The sequence below is a fragment of the Galeopterus variegatus genome, unplaced genomic scaffold, assembly GCF_000696425.1.
Source record: "Galeopterus variegatus unplaced genomic scaffold, G_variegatus-3.0.2 Scaffold8657, whole genome shotgun sequence".
NCBI classification, from domain to species: domain Eukaryota; kingdom Metazoa; phylum Chordata; class Mammalia; order Dermoptera; family Cynocephalidae; genus Galeopterus; species Galeopterus variegatus.
In genome coordinates, this window is record NW_007734768.1 from 46,967 (window position 1) to 57,325 (window position 10,359).

Sequence of the window (10,359 nt, forward strand, 5' to 3'; positions counted from 1 at the left end):
AGCGCCGCCGCGCTTCCCAAGCGGCGCACTATCCAGTGCGCCACCGGGCCGGCCCCGAGCTGATTTTATTTGTTATTAATTTGTCCAATCCCCAATCTGATATCTGAGTTTAAGTATATTATTTGTTGGATGCATGCTTTAGTCACTTGTAAATTACTTCAACATACATTTTCCACAGTGGGAACTCTTTAAACATGTCCTATAGTGTTTTTAAAGATTCAGAAAGGATAGAATAATGAATATGAGTGTAATTCTTATTTTTGTTTCTTTTTTTGTCTTGAAGAACTAAAAGTTAATAATCTCCTAATTCCATATCCCATAATTATCATCAGTCCTCATCTTCCATCCTCACTTCAAATCTCCTTTTATACCTATATTGCTCCTATACAAAGTTGATATGTTCCTGAAAAGAGAATACATCCTTCTAAAGAACATGTTATTCATACTTTAATGAGTGTAAATCTCTTGTTACATGTCTCATTTTGATAGCCAACCTTCTCAATAAATTATTTGTTTCCTAACTATCTCCTAATTCCATATCCCATAATTATCATCAGTCCTCATCTTCCATCCTCACTTCAAATCTCCTTTTATACCTATATTCCTCCTATACAAAGTTGATATGTTCCTGAAAAGAGAATACATCCTTCTAAAGAACATGTTATTCATACTTTAATGAGTGTAAATATCTTGTTACATGTCTCATTTTGATAGCCAACCTTCTCAATAAATTATTTGTTTCCTAACTATATTTATTTTACTGCATACAAATAGATATTTTGCTGAATTCTACTGAATAAAATTTCTCTAATCTGGGTCTGCCATCATTTAATATGTTTGTTTCCATAGTTGCCATTTCCTGAATTATACATTTATAAGAACAATTAACAGGTTTATGTGCGTCTCCACATTGCTCCATGAATGAACAATTTTGTAAAATGTCTCCTCGAGTAAGTTCCTGATTCGGGTAAAGTAAGGAAGTTTAATTTATTTAAATAAGAATGGGTCTATTGTAAGAATATATTTATTAGTATACATTCCACTACCAGTACATGGGACGACCATACTCCTGACATCCAACTTATAATTATGTTCTGTAAATGCATATTGTAAGGGAGTGCAATAAATAATTATATCAGATTAAATTTGGTAAAGCTAAAATTATTTTACTTGCTTCGATATATTATTTTATTGATTAATCCAATACTAGAATGGATTTGAAACAAAAAATTTTTTAAGCACAATCCATATCAACAACAACAAAGTTAGAGATTATAACATAAACAAATAAATAAATATTTTAAATATAGTTTTAATATGTGTGTCTTTAAAGATGATAAGATGGAAACTTTTGAATAATGCTGATAAAGTAGTTGAAATGACTTAAAATAATTGAAACACACACTGTAGCACAGATGGGATGGATGGTAACCAAATTTTTTTCTTTTATTTTCCTCCAGAGTACATGGATGAGATATTTACCATCCTCCCTGCAGCTGGCTGTGGCAAAATGTGTGAGTTCTAGCCTCACTCATGTGGGATCACCTTCATACTCAGTGTAAGCTGCACTTTCCATCTCTTTGTGCTTGTCCAGAATGGCTCTCCTTAGTACATTTCTTTTTCACTGAAAATCTAGAATGCATAAAAATCTCCTTTCACTTAACACCAAGAATTTAACCCAGTTGACAAATGGGTCAAGGGTGTTAATAGGAATTTCTTCAGAGAGATATACGAAAGGCAAATAAGCACATGAAAAAATGCTCAATATTAGGCATTCTGAAAATGTAAATCAGAACTACAGTAATATACCACAAACAGCAACAGCAAATATTGGTGAGAATATAGATAAATTGGTACCCTCCTGTATGTCTGGAGAGAATGTAAAATGTAAATCACTCAGCTGCTATAGAAACAGTTTAGAAATTCCTCAAACAGTTAAACATACAATTAACATATGACCCCACAATTCCAAACCTAGGTGTATACCCAGATGAATTGAAATCAGTTAATAAAACAAGGACACAAACATGCAACACTTTTCACAGCAGCCAAAGATAGAAATAGCCCCAAATATCTATTAAAACATAAATGGCTATACAAATTGTGGTATATGTATAAAGGAATATTATTTATTCATAAAAGGGAATGATTATAGTAAAAAATGAGTATAGTAAAAATAATAAAATATTTAGAAACAAACTTAACCAAGGAGAGGAAAGCTTTGTACACTGAAAACACTGGTGAAAGAAATTAAACAATACAGCAAACAAATGAAAAGGATTCCCATATTCATGAACTGGAAAACTTAATATTGCTGCAATGTTCATTCTACCTAAAGTAGTCTACAAATTCAATGCAATCCCTACCAAAATCCCAATGGTGTTTTTGTTTGTTTGCTTATTTATTTTTATAAAAATAGAAAACAACCCTAAAATTCATTTGGATTAACAAAACACTCTGAATAGCCAAAACAATCTAAACGAAGACAACGATGGAAACATCCTATTTCCTGTTTCCAAAATATATTGAAAATCTACAGCACTTACAAACTGTATGTTAGTAGCACAAAACAGACATATAGACAAATGGAATAGAGATCACAGAAATCAATGCATGCATATGCAGTCAACTGATCTTTGACAGGGGTGCCAATAATACACAATAGGGAAAGAATACTCCCTTCAACAAACGGTGCTGAGAAAATTGTCTGTCCATGTACATAATAATGAAATTGAATCCTTAACTTACATTGTACTAAAAATTTATCTCAAATTGGATTACAGACTTAAACATAAGACCTGAAATTTCAAAACTCCTAGGAGAAAAGATAAGGGAAAATCTTTATTATATTAGTCTTCAAAATGGTTTCAAGAAACCAAAAGTGAAGGTTTGAAAAGCAAAAATCGGCAAGTGGGACTACATCAAAATAAAAAAGCTTCATCAAAGTGAAGGAAACAATCACAGTGAAAACATAATATAGAGATTTGTAAAACTATTTGCAGATCATATATTTGATAAGAGGCTATTTTACAGAATATGTAAGGAACACCTACAAATCAACAGCAAAACAAAACAGAACAAAAACAAACAAAAAACAACTTGATTAAAAATAGTAAAAAATAGGCTAAAGATTTGGATTGACATTCCTCCAAAAACGATATACAAATGGCCAACGGACATTTGAAAAGGTGTTCAACATCACTAATAAGAAAAATGCAAATCAAAACCACAATGAGCTATCACCTCACATCTGTTTGAAAGGCTATTACCAAAAAAAAAAAAAAAAAAGAATAAAAAAGGGAAAAGAGAAAAAATACACAATGTACTGGATACATAGATAAATTAGAACTCTTGTTAATAATTGATGAGTATGCAAAATGGAACAGCCATTATGTAGAACACTATGGTACTTCCTGAAAAAAATTAAGGATAGAACTACCATGTGATCCAGCAGTGTTCCTTTTTATATTTATTCAAAAGAATTGGTATTAGGATCTCAAAGAGATGTTAGTAAACCTGTGTTCATTGCAGCAGTTTTCCAAATAGACAAGATGTGTAAACAACATAAACATTTGCTGATGAATAAATGGATGAAGAAAATGTGGTATATAAATACAATGGAATGTTTTTCAGCTGAAAATAAAACGATATCCTGCAATATGCGTAAATGGTATATAAATACAATGGAATGTTTTTCAGCTGAAAATAAAACGATATCCTGCAATATGCGACCAATATGAATAAACCTGGAGGACACAATTCTTAGTAAAATAAACTAGTCACAGAAGGACAAATACCACATGATTCTACTTTTATGAGTTATCTGAAATAGTCATAGTTGTAGAACCAGAAAGTAGAATGGTGGTTGCAAAGGGCTGGGGTTTGCGAGAAATGAGTAGTTGCTAATCAATGGGCATGGAGTCTCAGTTTTGCAAGATAAATAATCAATACATGCTACAGCAGGTATTAATCTTGAAAACATTATGCTGAGTTAAAGCAGCCAGGCCACAAAGGTCACCTTTACTGTGATTCCTTTATATGAGATATTCAGATTACAAAACTACGTAGAAATTGAACACAGATTGCCAGGGGCTGGAGGAAGTAAGGAAGGGGGAGAAAGTACAAGAGTAGCTCAAAACGTTCATGGAAAGATTTGTATAGCCTTTTAATTCTATATTTCCACAAAGTTTTTGAAGTGCCTTTGTACTAAAAAGATATTTTGTAGTGATGAAAAAACTGGAAAAATATGGAACTACCCATAGGTGTGAATGTGACAATTGTCACTGATCATTCCCTTTAAAGTAGTTACTGTCAAGGCTTGTGAATTTTACCTCAATTAACTGTTTTTAAGTGAGTTTAGATATATTTTTACATGTTTGTTATTTATATGTCATTTTGAGTGGAGTTCCTAATTTTATATTTTGCCCATATAATCATCATGCATTCTTTATAATGTATGTGTCTATAGCATGCAATAAAATAACTGTCTTCTTAACTAGTTTATGATAGCTTTTGGTTTATAGAAGTTTCACATTTTGTGTAGTCACATTACTTCGTGCTTCCAAACCACCAAATTTAAAAAATATGTATAATTAACTAAGGGGATTCTACCAATCTTAAGAGTTCTGGTAAATATTAACAATGTAACTATGTATTTTTCTAAAATTAAATGTACTTGTTTTTCACAATGGATATTACATAGGAGTACAATTGACTTTACACACTCATATTAGTCAATCTTCATTTTTTACAATATAAATCATATTTTATAAAATGTAAATTCTTTGTACAGCCCTTCCTCTTTCTATTAATCCTTGTCATCTGATCACATTTTCTCCTTTATCATAGGTAAATCCTATCTATCATTTCTCATTCACATGCAGATTGTCATTGTTTAACTATATATTTATATATTCATAAACAAAATATACTCTAAGCTTGAAGGTGTTTTAAATATGTTTGCATGATATACTCCTGAATATCTTATTCTGAAAATTTATTATTGTTTTAATCTTGGGTGCTTGTTTTTGAACTCATCCATATTAATTCACTTAGCTACCTATTATTCTCTGATTTGGCTGAATATATACACTTATTAGATATTTGCAAATTGTTTCCCAAAGTGCCTGTAAATTTTACATCCCACACCAGCACAGTAAGAATGTTTCCTTTACACTATCACCTCACTTTCACATTGAAGTTAGTAACTTTGAAATTTATGTCAATTTTATGAGTATAAGATGGTTTTATATCATTTTACATATACATATTCCAAATCCATATTAAATTATATTCCTTGTCCATAACAGGTTTTTTTTCCTTTGTAAACTGTATGTTCTACGGATTTTTCATCTATTATTTATTAATTCAACAGATGCATAATTGTATCTGTTTTTTCAAGTATATGGTTTGTTCTCTTAGTATAACCATTTTTTTCCCCTTTTTTGTCTTTTTTTACTGACCGGTAACAGGATCGCAACCCTCAGTGTCGCGCCCATACCAGGGACTGGCAACGGGATCGCAACCCTCGGCGTTGCGCCCGCACCACGCTCAACCAGTGAGCGGGAACTGGTCTCCACATGGGATCCGAACCCTCGGCGGGAGCGCCACTGTGCTCCCAAGCGGTGCACACTCCTGTGCGCCACCGGGCCGGCCCTTAGTGTAACCATTTTAAGGACAACATTTATCATTCCTTTTGATTTTGACTTGTTTTTTAGGATCCTTTCCATGCTTAATTATATGCACAATGCATACACACACATTCACAGGTTTGGACCTTATTAGCATGATTTGGATATCCATAAATTATTGGATATCAATGACCATGACTCAGTTTTGACATTTGAAGGAAGGATTACTGTGATATCAAAATGGAGAGACCTTTAAATGGAAAACAATAAATTCTTAGTTTTTGTGTAGAAATATATTGTGGTAGGAGATGCTCTGTTTTGTACAGTTCAACAGTTATTTAAATTTTTTAATGTAATTTCAAGAAATCATAATTTGGTTGTACTCTGTGTTCTAGAGATATTGTCTTGTTGTGATTAATGAATAAAGGGAAGTCTTGAGGAAGAGATGAGTTCACAAAGTGATAATTAAAATTATGAAATGGGATGAAGGAAGGAAAAGAAAACACTACCACTGAAACTTTTCTGTGAAGAAGACAGGTCATTGTGATTAATATAAGGTCTGCTGGAAGCAGGGTTAAATGTGAGTGTAGGGCTGATCTTTTGTATACCTTCCTTCTTGGGTCTGGGCAGTGAGGAATGGTGGCATCTGTAAGAGCATCACAGAGTGGTAGGAACCAAAGGAAAACAGAGCCAAAAGCTGAGTAGGAGCAAGGTGTACTGAGAATACAATTATTATGAAAGGGGCCTTAGTTCTGGGAAGAGTAGTATCTGCCAGCCAGTTGTATCTTACTCTGAATTGTGATTTTTTTCTGGTTTTGTTGAGTTTATGTATAATCTTGATAACTAAAAATGTCTAATTTCTATTTTCTGTGAAAGAATGACATAATCAGTTTTATGTCTATGCTCTGCACAATATAGTAAAAGAGGCAGCAGCACATCCTCACCAATCAGCCCAAGAGTGACACATAGAAATTTGAGCACATTATCTGTAGTGTCTGAACCTTACACAGTGATTAGATGGCTGCAAATGCAGAGACCTAAAGACAGGGAAGTTTACTTTGAACTGGGGTCAGACCCAAACAACTCCATGGAAAATGGTCTGAGCTTGTGTGAGCAATGGCTTTTTTTGTGGATTAGATACTGTTTGATCAAGTTAATCAGATAAAACTGTAATATTATTTATGACTACAGCTATGAGAGCCCATATAATTCAAGTTATATGGAGATAAAAGAAAATGATATGCAGCATTTTAAAGTAAAGATTAAATATACAAAAACTTGTGTGTTTGTCTTTCATGTATATCAATCAGTCTTAGCTCCTATGTAGATATATGAGTAAATATATATTTACACATACAAACATAATGTGTATATATGAATATCAGAATGAACACAGAAAAAGAAAAATGGATGATACAGTTTTTTCAGCATGTAAAAATGGTAACAGTATAGATAGAGGGTTTCCAATGACCTTTACTTCAAAATGTCCAAGAACAGAATCATACTAATAAATTAAAACCAACATTTCCTCATACCTTCTTGATACTGAGGAACAGAATATCACTCTCAATTGTTTTCTATTAGTTTTCAGTGTGAAATATATATTTTATCGATAAACAAATTTGTCCCAAACACTTTTTGCATTGCCACTTTTACATCTTTGTTCCTTAAACTGTAAATGATGGGATTCAGCATGGGAATCACAATGGTGTAGAATATTGACACCATCATGTCATGCTCCAAAGTGTAGCTGGAAGTTGGTCTCACATACATGAAGAGAAGTGTTCCATGACAAATGGACACTCCAGTTAGGTGAGAGCCACACGTTGAGAACACTTTCCGTCTCCCTTCAGCAGAGTGCATCCTCAGAACAGCCACCAAAATGAAACCATAGGAGACCAGGACTATTAGGATAGTGAATATCTCCATAGAGCCAGCAAAGTAGAAGAGTAGCAGCTGGTTTGTGTGAGTGTCAGAACAAGAAATAGCGAGGAGAGGTGGGATATCAGAAAAAAATCTCTAATTTCATTGGATCCACAGAAGGACAGGCTGAATGTGGCCACTGTGTGTGTAGTTGCATGTAAAATGCCACCAACATAAGAAGCAATGATGAGTGGCATGTAGACTCTGGGTGACATGCTCACTGAATACAGAAGTGGGTTGTAGATGGCCACATAGCGATCATAAGCCATTGCAGCCAAGAGAAAGCATTCCGTGGTTCCAAAAGTAGTAGCGAGAAACATCTGTGCTGCACATTCAGGGAGTGAAATGACTTTATCCTTTGACATAAAGTCTACTAACATATTTGGTGTAATAACTGAGGAATAGCAGGCATCCGCGGAAGACAAAACACTCAGAAAATAGTACATGGGGGTGTGAAGCCGGGAATCCCCAATGACCAGTACAATCAGTCCTAAATTTCCCACAAGAGTAAAGAGGTAAATTGCTAGAAACAAGAAGAAAAAGGTGATCTGCCTTTCAACATTATCTGTGAGGCCTTTCAGAACAAATATAGTAAATTCAGTAATATTCTCCATGTTGAAATCTCAAAGAAGATCCTTGAAGGTATTTATATATTTACAGTTCATTTCATTTTAATAGAATAAACAATATTGTGACTCAAGGGAACATGAATGATGCCTTCACATATATATATTCTTGTGCTCATGATTTTCTAGCAGCACATCAGAAGACTGTGACAAGTGTTCACGCCATTCACTGCAGAACCAAATATAAGACAGACATGTTAACTGATGCACTGAACTCTTATCAATGCAAACACCAGCAGGTCAACTGGTTAATTTACCACTTACTTCTATTAGCTGTTTCATTATTAAACAACTTTAAAACAAAAAGTGAGTGCATTAAAAAAATATTTGCTGACATCAAAACACATGAAACAGTATATCAGTGGACAGGGCTTTAGAATAAAATAGCAGAGTTCTAGATCTTTTAGCAAGTGTGTATAATGATTTGCTACAGTGTATAAAAGCATACACTGCGTTAGGAGTACTTTTACTTACTTCTATAAACATAAATTTAAAATACATTTTTTTCTGGTTTCCAGGATATGTTGATGTTTAATCCTTAGGCAGACCCTGTATAAATCAGATTTTAATTAATATATTTGGTTCACACGTGTAACAGGCAAGAACTATATTATTTAGTACTTGGTGATTAGTAGCTAAAATGTTTAATAAAAAACAACATGATTGTTCTTGACACATTCCATTCTATCTTCCAAAATATTTTTTTTCAAATATTTAAAATTTTGTCTTACCTCTGGAACAGCAAATACTGGTTTAGTTACACTATGAATAAGGATAATGTAGACTGCTTATATGCACTTATTCAACTGTTGATGAAATCCACAAGAGATGCCCCAAGAGGGATACGCCCTGATTATCTTCTGATTTAAAATAGTAATATAAATTTACTAAATAAGAAAACAGTAAATGATTCATAATTAGGCACTAAATTCTGTTACTTCCTGAATGGAGTTTTTTGGTTCATTTAAAATGGTTTAGATTTGCATTTCCTTTATAATTAGTGATCTCACATCTTTTCATACATCAGTTGGCTATTTGCATATCTTCTTTGGAGGAACGTATATTCAAGCCCTTGCTCAGTTTCAATTGAGGTTATTATTATTGTTGTTTTCATAATTATTGCTATTGAGTTACAGGAGTTCTTTAGTTTTTTTAATGTCAATTCCTTATTAGATACATGGTTTGCAAATACTTTCTTCTGTTTTGTAGGTTTGTTCACTTTACTGATATTTTTATTTACTGTGCAGAAGATTTTCAGTACGATGTTGTCCTACTCATCTAAATTTGTTTATGTTGCTTGACTTTTCCTGTCATATCCCCCAAATCATTGCCAAGCCCAAAGGTCTGAAGCTTTTCCCTTATGCTTTCTTCTAAAAATTTTAGTTTCATGACATGTTTAAATCTTTAAACCATTTTTTGAGTTCTTTTTTGCCTATCGTATTAAACAAAGGTCCAACTTCTTCATTTTGCATTGGTATAGTCAGTTTTCCCAGCATCGGTTGATGTAGAGGCTATCCTTTCCTGAACAGTATGCTTGGCACCTATGTTGAAGATGATTTGAACATATATTTGCCAAATTGTTTCTGGGATGTCTATTCTTTTCATTGGTCTATATATGTGTCCTTATTTCAGTACCATGCTGTTGAATTATCATGGCTTTTTAATGTACATAATTTTTAATTTTCATGTTCCAGTGTTTAATTATTTAATTTTCTCTTTTTATTAAACATGTTTATGTAGTACAGAGTAATATTTTCATGCATGTATATAATATGTGATGTTTAAAGCAGGATTATTAACACATTCATCATTACAAACATCTTTCACATCTTTGTGTTGAGAACATTTGAACTCTCTTCTAGCCATTTGAAAATATACAAGAAATTATTCTTATTTATAGTTAACTAGGACAACTATAGAGCACTAGAACTTAGTCTTTCTATCTAACTATAAGTTTATATACATTAAGCACCTATATTGACAATTTTTAGTGAAATCTTCTTCTATTCCAGATAATTTCATTGACAGGACATTTTAATTTTCATGAAGGTGCCTGTGGAGATAGCTATTGGGAAAGTAGAGATGACAGGTGTGTCATATGAAAACAGAGACAACTGGACTGAAGGCCAGGAGACTTCTAGGGAGAGCGTGTTAACTGATCAAACCAAACTTGTGTAGAC

General features: G+C 33.0%; 1 pseudogene; it reads right to left on the reverse strand.

The window, feature by feature from the left end:
• Positions 1–7,217: 7,217 nt before the first annotated feature.
• LOC103608641 lies at positions 7,218–8,298 on the reverse strand (annotated as a pseudogene).
• Between the last annotated feature and the right edge of the window lie 2,061 nt (positions 8,299–10,359).